This window comes from Phacochoerus africanus, chromosome 14 (genome assembly GCF_016906955.1).
Source record: "Phacochoerus africanus isolate WHEZ1 chromosome 14, ROS_Pafr_v1, whole genome shotgun sequence".
Lineage (NCBI taxonomy): Eukaryota > Metazoa > Chordata > Mammalia > Artiodactyla > Suidae > Phacochoerus > Phacochoerus africanus.
Genome location: NC_062557.1, coordinates 14,749,526 through 14,772,412, shown reverse-complemented (window position 1 = coordinate 14,772,412; position 22,887 = coordinate 14,749,526). Strand labels below are relative to the sequence as shown.

The window sequence follows — 22,887 nt, the reverse complement described above, 5'->3', positions numbered from 1 at the left end:
GGGGGCAAGTATGCAGGAAGGTCAGTCATGTGAGCAGGGTGTAGATAAAGCTGGGACTGGTTCAGCAGATGATGTACACAGAGCAGGAGAACAGCCATCTTGAGTGGCCTGACCATTCAGGTCTGTGTCAGCCAACTGGGCTGAGCTGGGCCCCAAGGAGCGCTAGTGCCTGGGAGCCAGCGGGGGAGGTTGTCTGGCTCACCGCTGCCAATACCCTTCTCCACAGCTCAGGCGGTGGCTTCAGTGGTTCAGAGTAAACTCCTCCAAATCCACACTGAGCAAAATCTGGCTCTACTTCACTAGTTTTATACTAAAACGTGCCATGTGAGGCTAGAGCAGCACTACTACTTTTTAAATGCAAGAAAATCTTAGCGTCCTGTTTGCTCATCTGCAAATGAGAGGGGGTTAGACTAGAAAAAAGACTGCTTCAAGGCCCCAGATGGCTGGATAACTGCGTGTCCTGGAACCAAAGTCCATGGTTTTGATGGGGAGGGAGTAGGATCGTTACACAGGGAGTTGCAGACATCCCAATAAGGGACCACAGAGAGGGAAACCTAGGGAGCGTTGCAAGACCACTATAAGTTAGTAACTGCTCAAGAGCGCCATCAGAAGGAAGAAGCCTTGCTTGACTTGTGGAGGCATGAGGTTTATGCCTCAGGTCACTGGGTGGGGAATGGGGTGAGGCCTGCATTCAGGTCCTGCCTGACCAAGGGCAGGATTTAAGGATCGCCCTTCTGCAGATTTGAATAAGCACCATGACAGTCCTCATTTGATCTTACAGGGTCAAATAAATACTCTCTTACTGATACCAAGGAGGAGCTACTATTCAAAGAAAGAGGAAGAGGAGGGTCTTTCTTTTTTCCCACGCCCATTTCCCTTCAATTATAAAAATGTAGCCCACCTAATCCCTGGGACAGAGCCTCCCTGATGGCCCACTTGCATCTCTCGCAGTACCCTATCTTAAGAAATCTATTTCTTGCCTTACACTTTGTCTCTCAGGCACAAAGAACCTGAACCTGAGTTCCTGTCGTGGTGCAGTGGAAACGAATCTGACTAGGAACCATGAGATTGCGGGGTTTGGTCCCTGGCCTCGCTCAGTGGGTTAAGGATCTGGCGTTGCCATGAGCTGTGATGTAGGTTGTAGACACGGCTGAGATTCCACGTTGCTGTGGCTGTGGCATAGGCTGGCAGCTGCAGCTCCAATTAGACCCCTAGCTTGGGAACCTCCATATGCCGCAGGTGCAGCCCTAAAAAGACAAAAAAAAAAAAAAAAAAAGAACGGTAACCAGTAAGTCTAGACACCGGGTGAGTGATTCTAATTTAGAAATCGTGAGTTCAAAAAATAAAAATAAACAGAAACCGTGGGTTCAAGTCCCAACCTGGGTTCTGGCTAGGTTCAAGTCATAAGGGCTGTCAGTTTCAGTATGGGGTCTAGACAAACCATCAAGTGGCCACTCCCTCCTCCTCTTGGGGAGGACTCCAAGCACCGTCCTCTCCAAACTTCAGTGGCTGGCTGTCGGTGCCAACAAAACAGGCCCTCCCACAAGTCACAGCCTTGAAGGACAGTCAAAGTCAAGAGCAAAAGCAACTGGCTATTGTCCAGCAACTCTACGTGGTTTGTCCAAGGCCACAGCACTGAATACTGAAGGGGTGGGGGGATGGTTAGACATGGGCTTTTGACACTCATGTCCTGATGCCTTTCCCACCACAGCAATCTGCCTCCTGAAATGTGTCACGCATGCTGGTTATCGCTGCTTGTCCTGGCCTTGGTACCTACCCACTCTGTGCACCGGCAAGATCAGCTCTTTCAGGAGCTAAGAGCTCTGTTCTCAACAGTTAGCATGTGACCAGCAGCACTGAGAAATAAGAATTCACTATCCAGCTGACAATCTAGCATCATAAAAAAGTAACTAGCCTCCTGACCTCTACTGTCTCAACTCAATCATAACCAGGCTCCCAAAAAAGGTGGGGGGGGACAACAACCACATCAAGCCCCCAGGAACTGAGATGCCAAAAAAGGTCATTTCTCTCCCAACAGGTCTCCTTTTCCCAAAGCCACCAGCAGAGAACAAGATCTTGGTTTGTTGTTGTTGTTTTTAAATTGAAGTATAGTTGATTTACAATGTTGTGTCAAGACCTTGGGTTTCAACACTGACTTCAAGTTTTGTGAGAGGAGGGCCTAAAGCTCGCATGTCATATAGGATGACTTCCTGCCAGAGAGATGTTTAATCAAAAGTCTGAATTGGTCATGAGCAAAGTGGTGCTAAAGATTAACCCCATCCACCCCGCCTCTGTCAGGGGTGGCAGAGGCAATGCTGACAAACTGAGGCCAGAGTCTAGTGTCTGGGAAAATAGGCTCCATTATCAGGTCCACTGTTCTGCTGAAAACTAACAATGAAATCAATATTTAAAAAAAAAAAAGTTGAAAAGCACTGAAGCTTCAACAACTGAGTAAACAATCATCAGGATGAAAGGAAGGAAAAACCCCAGAGGGATGAACGCGACAGGAGCCACTCTTGCCCTCAAAACATTGGATGATTCTGCCAAATAGGAACCTTTGTTTTATTGATCTCCTGAGCAGATATCTAGAGAGTTCCAGGCTGGCTGAGGTGGAGCCCTAACTGGAGGCTGTTCCACGATGAGCTGGGACGCCAAAGGGCTACTTCTACCTGTAGTAGGTGAACCAGAAGCAAACCAGCCCTCACTTAGATCTGAGAACTTGGAGGACTCTAAGCTAAGTGAAGTACACCAGTCACAAAAAGGCAAATACTGTATGATTCCACTTATATGAGTTATCTAAAGAAACTGAATTCAAATAAACAGCGAGTTCCTGTTGTGGTGCAGCAGAAACGAATCTAACTAGTATCCATGAGGATGTGGGTTTGATCCCTGGCCTTGCTCAGTGGGTCGGCAATGCAGTGCTGCCGTGAGCTGTGGCACAGGTCTCAGACACAGCTCAGATCCCGTGTTGCTGTGGCCGTGGTGTAGGCCAGCAGCTGTAGCTCCAATTTGACCCCTAGCCTGGGAACCTCCATATGCTGCAGGTGCGGCCCTAAAAAGCAAAAATCAAATCAATATAAAGTAGAATGGCAGTTACCAGGGGCTGGGGGAATGGGAAATAGGGAGGCTTTTTTTTTTTTGTCTTTTCTTGGGCCACTGCTGCAGCATATGGAGGTTCCCGGGCTAGGGGTCGAATCGGAGCTGTAGCTGCCAGCCTACGCCAGAGCCATAGCAACACAGGATCCGAGCCGCGTCTGCGACCTACACCACAGCTCATGGCAACGCCAGAACTTTGACCCACTGAGCAAGGGCAGGGATCAAACCCGCAACCTCATGGTTCCTAGTCGGATTCGTTAACCACTGCGCCACGACGGGAATTCCTGTTTTGTTTTGTTTTTTTTTAAATGAATATAGAGTTTTATACGATGAAAAAAGTCTGTAGATGGGTTGCATAACAATGTGAATATACTTAACACTACTGAACTATATAATTAAAAATAGTGAAGATGGTAAATTTTATGTTATGTATACTTTACCATAATTAAAAATTTTTAAAAACTTTACCATTCAAAACTCTAGAATGAAATACTTTGAACTAATCGTGCCAACTAGAACAATTCTATGTGAAAAGCTCACACTGTTCTTTAGTATTTACACCACCATGCGGTTATGTTCCAACATAATATATGCAAATATACGCATTTATGCTCCCATACTTTCTTAGGGGGATAAAAGCTACTTAGAGCCAAATGCTCTCTGAAACTCAGCCTTAGGTGTGTTTCAGGGAAGCAGGCTATCTCAAACTGCCCTGCTGATGGGTCTTTCCTAAAGTCTTGACTGTAACTCTCCATTGAAGTTACTGTGCACTGTAAAGATGTTCAGAGTGCTCACTAAGATTGAGAAAGCCTCTCATAAGGATTTCCCTCCCTAGAATTTATGCGGGATTCTATTCTATCCAGTCTAAAAATAAGGAACAGGAGTTCCCTGGTAGCCTAGTGGTTAAGGATTTGGCACGGCTGTGGATCACTATCACTGCTGTGGCTTGGGTTCGATCCCTATCCCTGGCCTGGGAACTTCCAAGTGCCATGGGCACAGCCTAAATAAATAAATAAACAAGGAACAAATTGATGGCTCCCATCCAACCTAGATGGGATGCCATAAAAAGCAAAAGCCTCAACAGGAAGCCCGTGGCCAGCTGCCCTCCCTATCATGAACTCCATGAATTATCAACCTCAGTCGAGTCAGAGTTAGAATACCAAAACTGAAATTTATTTCTAGTCATTCAAAAAGGTTATCGTCATTAATTAGTCCATGAAAAACCAGTCAACAATAAATCAGACTGTGCAATGAAAAATGAAGAGCCATTTTAAGACTCAACGTTAGCATTTATTAACTTGGATATAATAACCTCTCTGAATATGACGGGTTTGGTTTTTTTGGTTGTTGTTAGTTTTTTGGACTACTTTTCTAATAATAACTTCCCTCCCTACCTCCAGCTGTATTTGAAATGATTCACTCTCCAGGCTCTACAGGAGCATAAAAAAGAAAAAAAAAAAAAAAAAAGGAGTTCCCTGGTGACTCTGTCAGTTAAGGATCTGGCGTTTTCATTGCTGTGGCTCAGGATCCCTGACCCCAAACCTGCATGCCTCAGGCAAGGCCATAAAGAAAAAGAAAAAAAAAAAAGAGTTCCTTCCATGACACTCACTTAGCAGAAACTCATCTACGTGGTCCTCTGTCCACCGCATTAGAACAGACAAATAGTATGTGGCCATTATCATTATCATCATCATATTATTATTACTAATTTCTAACTCATATACTAGATTAGAGGAAGTGCTGGAGGAAGGAAAAAGAGGAAAGAAGCAAGCAATTTTGACTGAAATTAAACTCATCTCCAGATGTAGAGAGCACAGTAACACAGCATCTTAAGAGGCAAGCCTGGTTTGGAACAGAACTCATTTCTCAAGAGCATCCCTAATCCTTCAAGCCCATTGTTAAAATTCTTTGTCTTTGTAAAAATTTGGCCCGTTAGATATTTGCTGTCTCTGCACAAGCTTGCACTTGGACATATGATATATGAGTACCATCTGCTAGGATGGGTTGTCAGTCAATAGTTTTAATTCAAAAACACATCTTGGCAGAGGAAAAGAGTCAAGCTTCACTGTACTTCGGAGGATGTCTTAACATCTCTTATCTGTGCAGTTTTTAATAGGATTTGGTTTTATGAAAAGTAGAGAAGGGCCTTAAAGACTTTTTTTTTTTTCCCAGCTTGATGCTCCAGAGGAAACAATGAGTCTGGTCTAAACCAACCATGGTAGGAAGGCCTGATTTAGCCCCCAAAATCCAAGAACATCTTAATAGCTATCCCTCGATTCATTTAAATTCAGTGAAGCAGCTGAGAATTGCCAGCAGCCATTCTGATCTGTTAATATTCCAACTCACAAACAAAAATCAATATTGACATTGCAGATAATGAACTAGCACGAGCCTTAGTTTCATTTAAAAGACAAAAGAAAGAAAGGAAAGTACTCTACGTCCAGCACAGGCCATGGTTTTGTTTCTTTTGGCCATCCCACGGCATATGGAGTTCCCAAGGGCCAGGGATCAAATCTGAGCCACAGGCACAACCTAAACTAAAGCTGTGTCAATGCTGAATCCTTAAGCCCCTGTGCCAGGCAGAGGATTGAACCTACAATCCCAGGTGCTCCCAAGACACCACCAATGCCATTGTGCCAGACAGGGAACTCCCACGGCACTTAGATCTTGATTGCTGGAAACTCAGAACTCCTCTCCCATTAATTATTAGATTCCCACATTCAAAGTCTCTTCCAACTCAGCAGAACACCACAACATGAGGTTTATACCACAAGTACCCAAGCAGTTCACCCCCTGTAGCCACCGCATGGACATTTACCTGCCATGAGGAAGGCTCACGTGGGAAGGGGGGCACATCACTGAAGGAAAAAGGTGTCCAAAGCATCAACATGATTAGAATTCTGCTTTACAGATTGCTAGATGGTTCTAATAATGACATCCAAATGCAGTTCACAGTAACTCATTCAAAACCAGGTCAGACCTTTAGCACAACTATAAGAGGCCTATGGAGGTTTATAAAAGGTAACGTGGATGCCACCCACTGGGAGAAAACTCAAGAGGCAACAGATGGATGTCGTATAATGACATCTATGTGAAAGTTAACAAAACAAAAACAACAACCTTAAATTAATGAAAACTCAGGATAGGAAAGCTCAAATCAGATAGTGTTAATGGAGTAAGGAAGTCTGGAGATTTTTTTTTTTTTAAAGCAGCAAAGTCATGTATGTGACTTAGGAGGAAGAGACATGAACAAAACAATATGCAGATTTGAAATATCTGCACAAAGAAGGGCACAGAGACAGAAACAGGTCAATGAAGACAGAACAAGAGAGTTGCTAAAAGACGGTATTCAGCTACAGCTAAGGGGCTGTGCCGGGGGCAGGGGAGAAAGAATAATTTTGAGTTTAGAGGCAAGGAATCAATTGTTCAAAGTTTTTAAAGGCTAAATGTTCAAATTTATATTTAAATCTTGGGAAACAGAACCACTGCATGTTCTTAAGCTTGAAAGCTGGGTATAAAGAGTTTTGTTCAGGTGAGTGAAGGTCTGGACCTAGAAGACTAGAAGACTGAAAATCCTGAAGGAGAATGAGAAGAAGGAACCTGGCTATGGTCACAAAGTAGCACCTATCAGAAGCTGATGCTCATGGGGTCAAAGGTTAATGAGTGAATCTGAGAAAGAGTATACAGTGTCCCTTATTTGTTTTTATTTTTGCAACCATTTTAAAGTTTGAGATTATGGAGTTCCCACTGTGGCTCAGTGGTTAACAAACCCAGCTAAGATCCATGAGGACATGGATTTGATCCCTGGCCTCGCTCAGTGAGTTAAGCATCTGGCGTTGCTGTGAGCTGTGGTGTAGGCTGGCGGCTAGCTATAGCTCCGATTCGACCCCTAGCCTGGGAACCTCCGTATGCCACGCCTTCGGCCCTAGAAATACAAAAGACCAAAAAAAAAAAAAAAAATTGAGATTATTTCCAAATTAAAAACAACAACAAAGCAGTTTTCTAACCACTGTTTGGTTTTGGGTCTGTTGTCAAATATTGCACTCTCCTACCTTCCATTAGCCCTTCCAGTTAGAATTAATTACAGGAAGGAGGCAATGTTTTCCCATTCCTTGAACTTTTAAATCTTTATTTTGAAATAACCATAGACTCTCAGGAAGTTGCATGAGAGGTCCTGTGTACATTTTGCCAATCATTCCTTAAATTTTAAAGTCAAACTTTAAAGTCAAATTCCAAATGGTTAGGACTTCAAATTTTAACCACAGACCACTAATTCACCCCTGTAAGAAAAATGTATTCCAACTCGCAGAGTGAAACTTCCCCTAAGAAGGACTTTCTAATAGTCTTGCTTAAGGTCTCCAACAGTCAATTTTAGGAAGACATTGTGAGTAAATACTTCCCAAGTACAGGAACGGGCAATTCACCCAAAAGTTGGCCAATAAGCAAACAAAAAAGCTCAACTTACTAAATACAACAAAGAACTGGAAAACAAATCAATGAAATAATTTTGGTCATCAAATCCCACCATTAAAATACAATGTGATGCTGTCAAGGGCAGGGTGAGTGAGACAAACCCTCTAGTGCCTTGGGACATAATTAGCAAAAATGTCTCTGAAACCAGTTTTGCAGTAAATATTAAGACCAAAACGATGTTCATGCCCATACATGCAATACAATGGGCGAAAAGGGCTGGGGGGGCATTAATGCTAGTTTTCTCTATATAATAGGCTTATCAATAATTTTTATTTTCTATTTTTAGGTATTTCCAAATACTTTTTGGAAATACCTGTACATGTACGTCAGTTTTTAAAATAAAATCATTATCTTCAGAATATCAAATCGCACTAGCCTATCCCGCACACCTGGCCCATGAGAAAACTTAGACAGAGAGAGTCATTTTATAAAATGAGTCACACGGTATGTGTATGTATGAATGAACTGTATGTAATGTTTTATACTCAAGATAACACAATGAAATAATCAACATCTGGGCCTTTGGCTTCAGTTCCACCCACTTGGCAGGAGTGTGACCCTCAGCCTAATTATTTACCCTAACCAAGTTTCTCCTTCTGGAAAACGAGAATGACAAAAGACCGTTCAGAAGATTAAATGAAAGATTTAAAAGATTTCAAAAAGAGAAAAGATTGAATAATAAAACAATTTATGTAGAGCACTGAGCACAGTCCTTGGTACAGAGCAAGCATTTCCTAAATGCTAACTGTTCTTGAATTTCCTCAAATCAATAAAGATTCTTTCACACATGACTTTAAATAGCTTTATAAAATGAATATTCCATAATGTAATTTCCATACAAGATACTACCACAACTTTTTCTGCTATTACAAATGATGCTGTAATAAATTATAATGCTATACATAACCTTTGATTGCCTTTCTATTTCCTTAGTAAATGCTTTTAGAAGTGAAATGACAGGATTGAACAGTATATAGAAATCTTCAATTTAAAAAAAAAACACAATTTCAAGCTCATTTTAAAAAACTTCAGGGAGTTCCCGTCGTGGCGCAGTGGTTAACGAATCCGACTAGGAACCATGAGGTTGCGGGTTCGGTCCCTGCCCTTGCTCAGTGGGTTAACGATCAGGCGTTGCTGTGAGCTGTGGTGTAGGTTGCAGACGCGGCTCGCATCCCGCGTTGCTGTGGCTCTGGTGTAGGCCGGTGGCTACAGCTCCGATTCGACCCCTAGCCTGGGAACCTCCATATGCCACGGGAGCAGCCCAAAGAAATAGCAAAAAGACAAAAAAAAAAAAAATTAAAAAAAATAAAAAACTTCAAAAACAGATGTTATGTCAAACAATAGAAAACAAATTTACAGTTACCAAAAGGGATGGCGGGGCAGCGGTGGTGGTGGCGTGGTCAATAAATTAGGAATTTGGAATTTAAAACAGATGTATATAGAGGCAAAGTGAAAACTTTCTCCTGCTTGCTCCATAATCAACTTTTTAGAATGTAGTCGCTGTTCTTTTGTATCCATTTATACATTGTTTTTAGTCTTAAGTGTGATCATACTAGACATATACTGCTTTGCAGGTGGTTTTTCACTTATTTCTTCGACCTCTTCCTAGGTCAACACACATAAACCTACAGGTACACACACACTTTTCTACATAGTACAGATATATCATCACCCTCTTAAACATTCCTTTATTGATAGAAATTTGAGTTTTTTCCAGTTTTTTTACCATTAGGAATGATGCTGCCTTGACAAGCTTTCTATATAGATCTCATGTACAGAGCAAGTCTATCTATGGAACTGCTGGGCCAAAGGAGGTGCAGAAAATTTTGAAATGGTCTTGCCAATCTGTCCAATTTACCAATTACATTTCTACTGACAATGTATAAGGTGTCAACCTTGAACCCTTATCAAGACTGAACATTATTTTTAATTACTGCCCATCTCATGGATGGGGAAAAAGCATCTCAATGCTTTGATAACATTTCATGTTTTTCCCCCATCTGTTTCTCTTCTTGTTTTAAATGGCCATTCATATTACTGCCCAAGGATTTTTCTTTTCTTTTTAAAAAAATTTTTTTTATTAAAGTATGGTTGATTTAATGTTCTGACAATTTTTGCTGTACAGCAAAGTGATTCAGTCATACATACATATATACATTCTTTTTCTCATATTATCTATCATGTTCTATCACAAGTGATTGGATATAGTTCCCTGTGCTATAGGGCAGGATCTCATTGCTTATCCATTCCAAATATAAGAGTTTGCACCCACCAACCTCAAACTCCCAGTCCATCCCACTCCCTCGGCAACCACAAGTCTGTTCTCCATGTCTATGAGCCTGTTTCTATTCTGTAGATGGGTTAATATATGCCTTTTTTTTTTTTTGTCTTTTTAGGGCTGCACCCATGGCATATGGAAATTCCCAGGCTAAGGGTCCAATTGAAGCTCCAGCTGCCAGCCTATGCCACAGCCACAGCAATGAGATTCAAGCCAGGTCTGTGACCTACACTGCAGCTCACGGCAATGCCAGATCCTTAACCCACTGATCGAACCTGCGCTCTCACGGATACTAGTTGAGTTCATTACCACTGAGCCACAACAGGAACTCCTATGCCATATTTTAGATTCCACATATAAGTGATATCATATGGTATTTGTCTTTTGCTTTCTGACTTACTTCACTTAGTATGAGAATCTCTAGTTGCATCCATGTTGCTGCAAATGGCATTATTTTGTTCAGTTTTGGGGGTTTTTTTTTTTTTTAGCTTCTTAGGGCCATACCTTCGGATCATGTGGATGTTCCCAGGCTAAGGGTCAAATGGGAGCTGTAGTTGCCAACCTATACCGCAGCCACAGCAAGGCTGGATCCAAGCTGGTCTGAAACCTACACCACAGCTCATGGCAACACTGGATCCTTAACCCACTGAGTGAGGCCAGGGATCAAATCCGAAATCTCATGGTTCCTAGTAGGATTCGTTTCTGCTGCACCGTGATGGGAACTCCTTAAATTTATGTGTTGTTTTTTTTTTTAACTTTATACAAAGTTTTATATTTTGACTTTTTACTTCCTGAGGAAGGTTTCCCCATTCCAACTGGAGAATAGCACTGCTCTCCGAAATCATTTTAGAAAACGCTGGCAGTCATGTTTACAACACACATGATGGTCTCTGTTCCCTGTACAAGAAGCCAAACTTTTAACCTAGGGAAAAACCTACTGATGTGAACAATTATTTCTCTGTATTTTCTAGCTACAATAAGTGGTAAAGTATTTGAATTTTTCCCCTCCAAATCATATTAATAAACTAGAAAATCTAGTTTACATATCTTAATCCATTCCTATCTATTGACCATTCAGCTTCTCCATGTGAGGAAAGTATTTGGGATTAATTCTTCACAAATTAAAAAAACCCTCGAGAACTTAAAGAACCAGTTCCCCCATCCCACTCCACCACCACCAAGGACTGGGAAGGACAGGGAAGGACTCGAACTGAGAGCAGCCCAGCGACATAACCTGGCCCCAAAGTTGCACCCAAGTGTGAGACCCTGACAACTGTTCAGCTGATTTCAGTCACTGAAAATACAAATCGAGTGAAGCCAGGAGGCACAGGGCAGGCGCTCCAAGGAGGACGGAGACCCTTTGAGGGTGGCAGTGATGGAGCCCACCCACTTCACCTCCCCAAGCCTTGGGTTCTTACACTATAAACCGACAGGGAGACCCTCCTCCACTGTCTTCAAGGAATTTTCCAGAAAGCTCTCAATTCTACAAGTCTGCAAGTCTATAATTCAATTCCTATGGAACAGAACCTCCTTAGAGTCCTACTTTTCCATCATGCACTGGAGAAACTCTTGGCACGTGCTCAAGTCAAGCAAAGGAAAACAGAGTCCATTTGAACTGGACTAGTGTACCTAAGGCAATTAAGTGAATTTTTTTTTCTAATTGTGTGTGTGTGTGTATATATATATATATTTTTTTTTTGGGGGGGGTGGGCCTTTCTTTAGGGCCTCACCTGCAGCACATGGAAGTTCCCAGGCTAGGTGTCAAATTGGAGCTGTAGCCGGCAGTCTATGCCACAGCCATAGCCACACCAGATCCAAGCCGCTTCTGCGACCTACACCACAGTTGGCAGCAACGCCAGATCCTTAACCCACTGAGCGAGGCCAGGGATCCAACCCGCAACCACATGGTTCCTAGTCGGATTCGTTTCCACTGCGCCACAATGGGAACTCCTCTAACAATATTTTAAAGCTCATCTCACATTAACAAACACTTCTAGACCTTCCTCCTTGTCTTGTTTATTAGCCCAGATGGAGAAACATCCCTTACTTCTGGTTACAGGTGGAGTTTGCGGAGTCTGCTAAGAAAGATGTAGAGAGTAGGCCCTCGCGTGTGCTGTGACAACAGAGAAGGTGCGTCAGTCTGGCTTCCTCAAGCATCCCTACTCCCCGCCACCCCCATCCCGCCCCGTCAGACTGTACAAGGGAGGCTGCCCCTGCCCTGGCTGTGATGAGGACAGAACACCCATCAGGGCTCTCTACCCCAACGCTTCTTTCCTTCCCACTGCACAAATATCACTCCAAGCACAGCCTCATGTGGGTTCCCACACCAGCTCCACGTTCCCTACCACCCTACTTCTACAGCGCCCTGCGGAGCCCTCTGGGAACACAGATCGCTGCCCTCCTCCTACTCTGCCTGGCTTTTTTTTTTTTTTTTTTAAAGAAGAGGAGATCAAGGTAAAAGAAGAGCTGACCTAGTTTTCAAGACCAAATCACAGTCTGTATTTTCATATAAAACCACCATCTGTACACCCCCTTTAAGTCATCAGCACTGCTATCTACTGCCTGCGAGACATCCGCACACCAGGCCTGAGTCACCCCCACTGCCAGGGACCTCCATCCCAGCAAGGGAGGTGTGGGAGGAGAAGGTTGGGGAGGGCTTGCTGCAGACCCCAGCCAGGAAGTAGCATGCAGACCTGGCCATGTCCTTGCTGTTTCCAGGAAATTCCTGACTTAGCACACTGATCTCCTGGTCAGATGTCCCGCTGGTGTGATTCCAGGCCTCTCTCTCATCCAGGCCTCCCGTTTTGGCTCCTCCTTTCTCCCTCCAAGCACATGGCCTTGCCCCTAATTCACCAGGAAGGTGGTAGGAGTTGCTATCTTGTCTCCCATATCCATCTCTATAAACCAACTCCCATTCCGTGGCTAGAAATTCTATCTGTTCCTCTCTACTCTCCACCCACGCACTCTATGCAGGTCCAAAACAGTCTAATTCTAAACCCAAGAGACCCATCTCATTCTTGCCCAGCCCAACCTGACCCCACTAACTCCCTCTCATCCATCAAGGGACCACTGCTCTTCCAACAACCAAGACCCCAACCACAAAGAGTATTCTGATAGTCTCCTCTTCTTTATCCTCCGATGCTCTTGAGCCTTCCAAGTCCCACTGACTGAGTTCTTCTTTTATCACCTCACATCTCAACATTTCTTCCTTCTTTTTTTTTTTTTTTTTAAGGGCAATACCTATGGCACATGGACGTTCCTGGGCCAGGGACTGAATCTGAGCCGCAGCTGTGACTTATGCCACAACTGCAGCAACACCAGATCCTTTAACCCACCATGCCTGGCTGGGGATCAAACCCGTGCCTCTGCAGCAACCCTGCAATCTGCTGCAGTCAGCTTCTTAACCCACTGTGCCATGGCGGGAACTCAACATTTCTTTCTGACTTCGCCCCTTGCCCAAGTGTCCAGCCCACTGGCAGTCTGCTGCCAGACTAGCCTTCTTTAAACACTACTCTCACCATGTCACCATTTCACTCAAAAACCTATCACGTCCTTGTGTCTCATGGTATCTCTTCGGCTTTCAGGGCCCAATATAATGCAGCCTCTTTAACTACCGAACCTTACTTTCAGTTACTCTCTAACGTGTCCCCAGCATTCTGGTTGGGTCTGATGTGAAAACCATCACATCTCGCCCACCTCCATTTATGCAGCTCCCTTACTAGAAACACCTTCCTCTCTCTCCTCTGCCTTGTCAAATCGTAGCATCTTCCATGAAGACAATGACGCTTGAGCTGAGCTCCAGGCCTTTCTCCTAAATAATTCCAGCCTCTCAGGTGACCTCCGACAACACTAACGCGAACACATCATCAAAGAAAGTAAATCCTCGACCCCAGAGTTCCAAAAGTTCATCGGGAAGTCAAGTGTTCGAAATTCAAAATCCATTTAGCCTGAAGGAAAATAAATGGGAAATAGGCTCCTAGGCCCACAAAACATATGTAATCCACAATATAACAACCATGGCACAAATGCACCTTTCTAACTACACAGAACCACTAGTTATAACAGACTCAAAAGAAAAACACATTCTGAGTAGAGATAAAGCCAGGACCCCAGAAGGAGGGCCACACTCCAGAAGAAAACAGTTCTAGAGACGATGAAGCCAAATGCCCAGGGCATAAACTCACTTTTCAATCACCTGCCCCAACCAGATTTCCAGAGTGTGAACTCCAGTTTCCAATCCAGACCAAGGACGTGATTGGATGTGATTTAATTCAAGTGTGAATTTTTCTCATTCAACAGAAGTCAGCCCCCAGAAAAGTGCAGAGGAATTGGATCTGCCTGCCCCCAGACACACGGGAGCCCAGGCCGGCAGCAGTCACAGGAAGCGCCTCCTCCAGGGGCTGCTCCAGGCCTCAGAGGGACCGCTTCCATGACCTCCAAGCATCAGGGAAAACATGGGATTTTTTTTTTTTTTTTTTTTTAGGGCCATAGGTGTAGCATATGGAAGTTCCCAGACTAAGGGTCGAATCAGAGCTACAGCTGCTGGCCTATGCCACAGCCACAGCAATGTCAGATCTGAGCCGCATCTGAGACCTATACCACAGTTTACAACAACGCTGGATCCTTAACCCACACAGCGAGGCCAGGGACCGGACCCACATTCTCATGGATACTAGTTGGGTTTGTTTCTGCTGAGCCACAATGGGAACTCTGGGAAATGCTTTTATTTCATCCAGAGAATGGAGCAGGACACAGCATGCACAAGAAATTGGTGGCACTCTTCAGTGGGGACTAGGGTCATGGAAAAAAGCTATCTATAGCCCAGAACAGCTCTGAGAACTTCTCGAGTCTCCCATAAGGTACTGTGCGCATGCTTCAGGCAACCTCATGCAGTCACTGCTGTACTCATTCAAGTTTGAGAACCTTCGAGGCCGAGTAGAGGATGGACCTAAAGGCAAGAGTGAATGTGGGCTGGCCATTCACATCACTCTGCCCTCAGAAGACCAGCGAGTCCCTAAGGTGGATGGGGGCTTCTCCGGGGTTCCTGCTTGCCGGCAGCATCTACTCCACTTTGTTGTAATAGTATGCCTCTGTGACTTTAGCATACATTAACAGATATATTTGTGGTGAGGATTAAGGTGAAGGAGGGTTAGTTTTCTGAAGCAAGATGAGAACTAGATGGGCCCCGTGGTGCACAGAAAAACCTGGTTAAGAATTCAAACTCTGCACTGAAGAAACGAAGCTTTGGATTCTTGGTCCATTGCTTAGTAGCACGTGACCCTGGGCCACTCACTGCAAAAAGCCTCTTTTTCCCTCATACATAAATAAAATGGAGTGCCTACCTTGTAGGCACTGCTGCAAAAATTAAGAAGTAACATTCAGCATATGTAAGCTATTATTATCAACATCCACAGCAGGTGTGAACACATCTTTTTTACCCACACTGACTTGTCCAGAGTTGACCCCACCATGTTATCAAGGATCAAACAGACAGTTTGTCTCTGCCTTCTCAAATCACTTGAAGTAGACTGTCTGTTCTGACCTCAGGTTTGGTTCAGGCAGCAGTGACCATTAAGAATGACGAACAGGGGAAGGAGTTCCCGTCGTGGCGCAGTGGTTAACGAATCTGACTAGGAACCATGAGGTTGAGGGTTCGATCCCTGCCCTTGCTCAGTGGGTTGATGATCCGGCGTTGCCGTGAGCTGTGGTATAGGTCGCAGACTCTGCTTGGCTCTGGCGTAGGCTGGTGTCAACAGCTCCGATTGGACCCCTAGCCCGGGAACCTCCATATGCCGCGGGAGCGGCCCAACAAATGGCAAAAGACAAAAAAAAAAAAAAAATGACGAACAGGGGAAGTTCCTGCTGTGGCTCAGTGGAAACGAATCTGACTAGTATCCATAAGGACGCAGGTTCAATCTCCAGCCTTGCTCAGTGAGTTAAGGATCCAGCGTTGCCGTGAGCTATGGCATAGGTTGCAGACGAGGCTGGATCTGGCATGGCTGTGGCTGTGACACAGGCCAGTGACTACAGCTCTGACCCTAGCCTGGGAATCTCCATATGCCAAGGGTGTGGCCCTAAAAAAAAAAAAAAAAAAAGAAAAGAAAAGAAAGAAAGAAAAAAAAGTAATGACAAAGGAGTAAAAATAGAAAAATGGGAAGGTCGATACACTATAATACAAAATGAAAAAGCAGAATTTGGGATGATGTGCATATATCAAATACAACTACACAAAAAGTATATACAATCAACAGGATCCTAAGAGGCTGCTGAGTATTAACAGGTGGTGCTTTACTATGAATTATCTTTATTTTTGGTGCAAACTTGGTTAAAAGGATTAGTTTTTAAATGAGGGCGCTGAATAGATCCACAGTGTTACTAACATCTTTCTTTTCTGTCTCTTCCCCAGGCTGGCCACACATTTTGCAAGATTCTAACAAACAATGTTTAATAACAACTGACTGATTCTGTGTACTATTTCTCCATTTGATCCAAATATTAGCCAACAATTCATATTTATAAAGGATTCATAATAACATTATGAAATAAAATCACTGCCACAGGTGTGATGATGATACACAGCTAAGTAAATAAGAAACAAGCAGCTGCCTAATTTTGATAATCAAGGGCACTCATATTCAAGGTCAGTCTCTTTCAAAAGGTACTGAGCATGTTCAGTTTGGGGAGCGAGACCTGAGACCAGCTCCAGTAACAATGTCTAGAGTTTGACCAATCCTGTCTCAGAAATTCCTATTATGTCATCCACAGCCAATCAGAACTTGGAATCAGCATGAAACCATACAGACTTGCAGTTCCCAACAAAAGCAAGGAAACGATGTTTTGGGTAGTTTTTGTATCCTTAAACTGGGTAAATAAATGTGTAGTTTCTGTTAGGCCTTCTGAAATGCTGAGAGTGGTCCCCTGGCTCCCATGGGTTCCTCTGCAGATGCCAGGTTAGAATAATCAGCCTCAGTCAGCTTCACATAGCAGACTGCAGTGGGACAATTAGTCACCCAGCCCCTAAGCACCTTCAAAATCCTAGCTCTCAAGGGCAGATGTATCTTGGGATTGGGCAGAGGGAAGACCACCAGAAAATCCTAGGAAACATCAGAGAATAGATGACTCAGCCATCTCTCCCATCTCAGGGCTTATCGTAATTGAGCAGCAGGGATTAGAAGACATACAATTTTTTTTTTTTTTTTGGTCTTTTCTAGGGCCACACCCATGGCATATGTAGGTTCCCAGGCTAGGGGTCTAATCGGAGCTATAGCCACCAGCCTACGCCACAGCCATAGCAACACAGTATCCGAGCCACATCTTCGGCCTACACCACAGCTCATGGCAATGCCAGATCCTCAACACACTGAGCGAGGCCAGGAATCGAACCCACAACCTCATGGTTCCTAGTCAGATTCGTTAACCACTGAGCCATGACGGGAACTCCGGAAGACACACAATTTGAAAAATTTCCCCTATGTACATGTGCATGCACACACCTACCCACCCCAGTACCTACCATGGAACTGAGACTTTACTGGCCTAAATCAACTTGGAATATCAGGAACGCTTTATACTTGCTTAAATACACACACACACAGAAATATTACCAGGAACTCAGCTGGATACACAGTACCAGCAATTTCTGGGCACCAGCAACTAGTTAATCCAGTCTACACAGAAGGCATCACCTTAGGAGCAAACTACTTTGTAAGAGGCTACTGCTCTGTACCCACGTGAAAAAAAAAAGGCCTTTCTCCATCAAGCTTAATCAACTACTTCAGTTTGAGGACTCAAAGACACAGGACACAACTGGACTGAGTTCTGCTTCTGGTCTTTGATACACTCACCTTCACTGCTTGCACCTTGAATTATGGCCTCATCTCCCATGGCTGGTCCTAGCCCCTCTCCCCAGCCCAGACCCTGCAGCCAGGGCCTCCACAGCTATCCATTCCTAAGGTCTGTTTCATTGTCTCAAGGCCCCAAACAGGACAAAAGGCAGAAATAAAAAAGGCAAGTGGAATTAAAAAGAAACTCGGATGCACAAAGTAACAAGAGAGAGTTGTTGCTCAATGATTAAGGAAAATAAGCACGAGTACTATTTCATACCCAGAAATACAAGAACACAGCCCAGGACAAAACTGTCTAATTCAGGAGACACTATAAACCTGATGGCTATACTGGGGCTCCATTTGATGTTTTAAAAAATCGAATGCTCTAAAGCTGTGATCTTGATATTTTTCTATTTTCAGGTCCAATAACAGCCTAGCAGCAGTGTCCTGCCCCTTCCCAGATGATTAGTGCTGAGTCTGCTGTTGGTATTTTTCTTCCAGCTTATGTGGGTCCTCAGAGAGTACTCTCCGCCAAAGCAAAATGCCAAAACAGGAGCAGAACTTTCTGGCCATTTGCATGCAATTAGGATCCCATAAAATCCCACTCAGATCAGTCAACACCCAAAGTGCATGGCCTGGGACAGCTGAGGCTCACTGGAAAGGGCCCCAGTTCTCAAGAAGCCTCACTGTGTCTGGATTTTCTGATCTGTCATGATAGTAAAAGTCCCGCCCTCAGACTGCCCGGAGAAAGAACAAACGGGCTAGCACTTCATAAACGGCACAGACATGCTGTTGGAATTAACCACACTGCTCTTGCCCCATGGATGGAAGGGAGCAAATAGCAAGGTAACAGTACTACGTGTTCTCAAAAGATCCTATTTGTCTGGCAGTTATTCTACTTAAATAAAGATGTATCATGGTTATACTTTTCTTGAGAAAATACAGGGGGTTTTGCTCCAAAACCTTTATGACAGCCATTTAAATTTCCGTGGTAAAGAACACCGTTCATGTACTAACCAGTATGTGCCCCAGTCAACTAAAAAGCAGCAGGAGTTATTTCTGGGAGGAAAGGTGGGCCAAGGGCCACGGAGATCCGAGAGAGACATGAAGCTGGTTTGTGAGGATATATCAGAAAGATTCTGGACCAAAAATAATTAACTTTTACGTGGCTCTAAGCGCTTTACCAACAATCTCTCATTTAAGCCTGACAACTCTCCGAGGTAAGTGTTATTACCTGCGCATTTTACAGATGGAGGAAAGACTGAAAGTGGTTTAGGCAACTTACTAAGTTAACAAGCTACTCACTGGCACAGCCAGGACTCCAAGGCCGCCCTTTCGTCACTGTACTACACTGCCTCATTCAGATATCTCCACGGATAAATCAGTTCCCAGTCAACAGAAGCTTTCTTCTTTTCTCACTGTTGTAAAGCGATTTTATTAAATTGATTTGGACATACTGTAGGTCAAATAATATTTTCTTTCTTTTTCTTTTTTTAAAGGGCCTCACCTGGGGCATATGGAAGTTCCCAGGCCAGGAGTCGAACTGGAGCTGCAGCTGCTGGCCTACACCACAGCCACAGCAGCTGGGGATCTGAGCCACATTTGTGACCTACAATGTGGGTTTGCGGCAATACTGGATTCCCAACTCACTGAGCAAGGCCAGGGATCGAACCCACATCCTCATGGATACTAGTTGGGTCCTTAACCTGCTGAGCCACAACGGGAACTCCCAAAATAATATTTTATGAAGATAACAATTATGGACTTCAAAGCTCGAAATAAAATCAGTAGCTTCAGGAGTTCCTGTTGTGGGAGTTCCCATCATGTCGAGGTGATTAACGAATCCGACTAGGAACCATGAGGTTGCGGGTTCGATCCCTGGCCTTGCTCAGTGGGTTAACGATCTGGTGTTGCCATGAGCTGTGGTGTAGTTTGCGGACGCGGTTCGGATCCCGCATTGTTGTGGTTCTGGTGTAGGCCAGTGGCTACAGCTCTGATTAGACCCCTAGCCTGGGAACCTCCACATGCTGGTGGAGCAGCCCTAGAAAAGGCAAAAAGACAAAAAAAAAAGGAGTTCCTGTTGTGGCTCAGTGGAAACGAATGGACTAGCATCCATGAGGACGCAGGTTCGATCCCTGGCCTTGTTCAGTGGGTTAACGATCTGGTGTTGCCATGAGCTGTGGTGTAGGTTGCAGACGCGGCTCGGATCCCGCGTTGCTGTGGCTCTGGCGTAGGCTGGTGGCTACAGCTCCGATTCGACCCCTAGCCTGGGAATCTCCATATGCCGCGGGAGCGGCCCAAGAAATAGCTAAAAAGACAAAACAAACAAACAAACAAACAAACAAACAACAAAAAAAAAAGATCCGGCGTTGCTATGAGCTGTGGTCCAGGTCACAGATTCAGTTCGAATCTGGCGTTGCTCTGGCATAAGCCAGCAGCTACAGCTCCTATTTGACCCCTAGCCTGGGAACCTCCATAATAAGCCACAAGTGCGGCCCTAAAAAAGACAAAAATAAAATAAAAATAAATCAATATCTGATATGCAAAAGTGATGCAGAGCTTAAATGCCTTCTGTGGAGATACAGATATATAGCTGTATATACACACACATTATGTCTTATGTATGTATATATATATACATATGTGTGTGTGTAGCTGTGTGTATACAGCTCTTTGTCAACAAATGTTTTAAAGACTATTAACCCTCCAGGTACCTGAGACAGCAGCTCTTGCCAGCTTGATACTGTCTGCCCACAGCCAGCTCACGCCACCCTGACTGGCACAGACAGAGGTATGCCACTGGCTCAGATGCTGGGCGAAATGACTAAGGTGACACTGAAGAGGAGGAGGGCAGAGCTGGAGTTACAAAGGGAAGAAGGGAGCAAGGGGCAGGTGGCAGGTGAGACAGGCACCAGGGAGGGTGGAAGGAGACAGGATGCCAACCCCAGCTCTGTCCCTCACCAGCAGTGTAACCGCAGGCACGTTACATAATCTTTCCGAGCTTCAGTTTTTCATCAACAAAAGGGAAAAATAAAGTCCACCTCATAGCATCAGTGTGGGGATGACAGGAGTTCTCAGCTAGCTCAAGAGAGGCTTCTCCTCATATGCCAGTCCCCTTCCTTCCCTGGCCAGCGTACAGCAGGTTCCTGGTCTGCCACGAGCAACAGTAACAACAGGCTGTCTGAGGGTGAAAGGAAGGGGTATGGCAGTGGGGCTTCTATTTGCGGCCCTACACAAACACTGGTTATGAATGTACCCTGGGACCATGGGGTAAAGGGAATAGCTGTGGGGCTGATGAACAGGGCATGTGTGAGATGTTCTGACCGGTGTCAGCATCACTGGTCACGTATGCTGTTGTCTAAAAGGTTGTTTTATAATTCTGTGATCCAATGCTTAAAAACAACGTTCAGAAAAAAACAGCCTTAGGCCAACAGCTGCAACCCTCCCCCCAACTCCCCCGTACACCAGGCGCCCTGCGTCTGGGACTCAGGCTACGCTCAACTCAGATAGGTGGCCTCTGCATGTGGTGAGCGTTTTAAGGAAAGCATTCAGGTTATTAGACTCTATGGAGTGACTGGTGAGGGGTGCTCATGCATTTTATTTTTACTTTGTATTTATTTATTTTATTTTATTATTATTTATTTGTCTTTTTAGGGCCATTGGCATGGCATGTGGAAGTTCTCAGGCTAGGGGTCAAATCAGAGTTGTAGCTGCCAGCCTACACCATAGCCACAACAACATCAAATCCAAGCCGTGTCTGCAACCTACACCACAGCTCACGGCAACGCAGGATCCTTAAACCACTGAGCAAGGTCAGGGATCGAACCCACATCCTCATGAATACTAGTCAGGTTGGTTGCTGCTGAGCCACGATGGGAACTCCTAAAATTTCTTAATTTTCCTTTTTTAAATTTAGTATAGTTGACATACAATACTATGTTAGTTTCATGTATATAACATTTAAACACATTACGAGACGATCACCATGATGAATCTAGTACCTTCTGTCACCATAAAAAATTATCACAGCATTACTGACTAGATTCCTTATGTTGTATATTACATCCCCATGACTTACTTATTTTATAACTGGAAGGTTGTACCACTTAATCCTCTTCACCTATTCTGCCCAATCCACACCCATTTCCCCTCTGGCGACCACCAGTTTGTTCTCTGTATCTATTCTGTTTTGTTTTGGGTTTTTTGTTGCATTTTTTTAGATTCTGCATAAAAGTGAGATCACATGTTATTTGTCTTCTCTGACTTATTTCCCTTGGCACAATACCCTCCAGATCCGCCCATGTTGTTGCAAATGGTAAGATGTCATTCTTTTTTGGCTGAGTAATACTCCATTTTGTGTGTGTGTGTGTGTGTGTGTGTGTGTGTGTGTGTGTGTGTGTGTGTGTACACACATATCTCACATCTTTATCCATTCACCTATGAATGGACACTTAGGTTGTTGCCATACCTTAGCTATTGTAAATGATGCTGCAGGGAACATAGTGATGTGCATATCTTTTTGAATTAGTGCTTTTGATTTTCTTCAGGTAATTTTTTGAGAAAACTCCATGCTGTTTTTGATGGTGGCTGAACCAATTTACATTCCCACCAACCGGGCACATCCTTGCCAACACTTGTTATTTGCTGTCTCTTTGAAGATAAGCCATTCTGACAGGTGTAAGGTGATACTTCATTGTGATTTTGATTTGCATTTCCCTGATGACTAGTGATGTTGAGCATCTTTTCATGTGTCCCTTGGCCATTTGCAGGTCTTCTTGGGAAAAATGTCCATTCAGATCCTCTCCCCATTTTTTAATTGGGCTGTTTGGTTTTGTTTATTAAAACATAGTTATTTACAAGGTTTGTCAATTTCTGCTGTATAGCAAAGTGACCCAGTCACACACATATATAATTCCCTTTCTTATACTATCTCCCATCATGGTCTATCCCAAGAGATATCGTTCCCAGCGCTATACAGTAGGACCTCATTGCTTATCCATTCTAAATGTAATAGCTTGCATCTACTAACCCCAAACCGCCAGTCCATCCTACTCCCTCCCCCTTCCCCTTGGCAACCACAGGCCTGTCCTCTATGTCTGTGAGTCTGTTTCTGCTTTCATTTGTGCCATATTTTAGATTCCACATATAAGCGATGTCATATGGTATTTGTCTTTTTCTTTCTGACTTATTTCAGTTAGTATGATAACCCCTCAT

General features: G+C 44.1%; 1 protein-coding gene across 1 annotated transcript in view; it reads right to left on the bottom strand.

The window, feature by feature from the left end:
• LOC125114519 (testis-expressed protein 2-like) overlaps positions 1–22,887 on the bottom strand; it is a 101,051-nt gene that overhangs the window by 57,881 nt on the left and 20,283 nt on the right. The window lies entirely within an intron of this gene.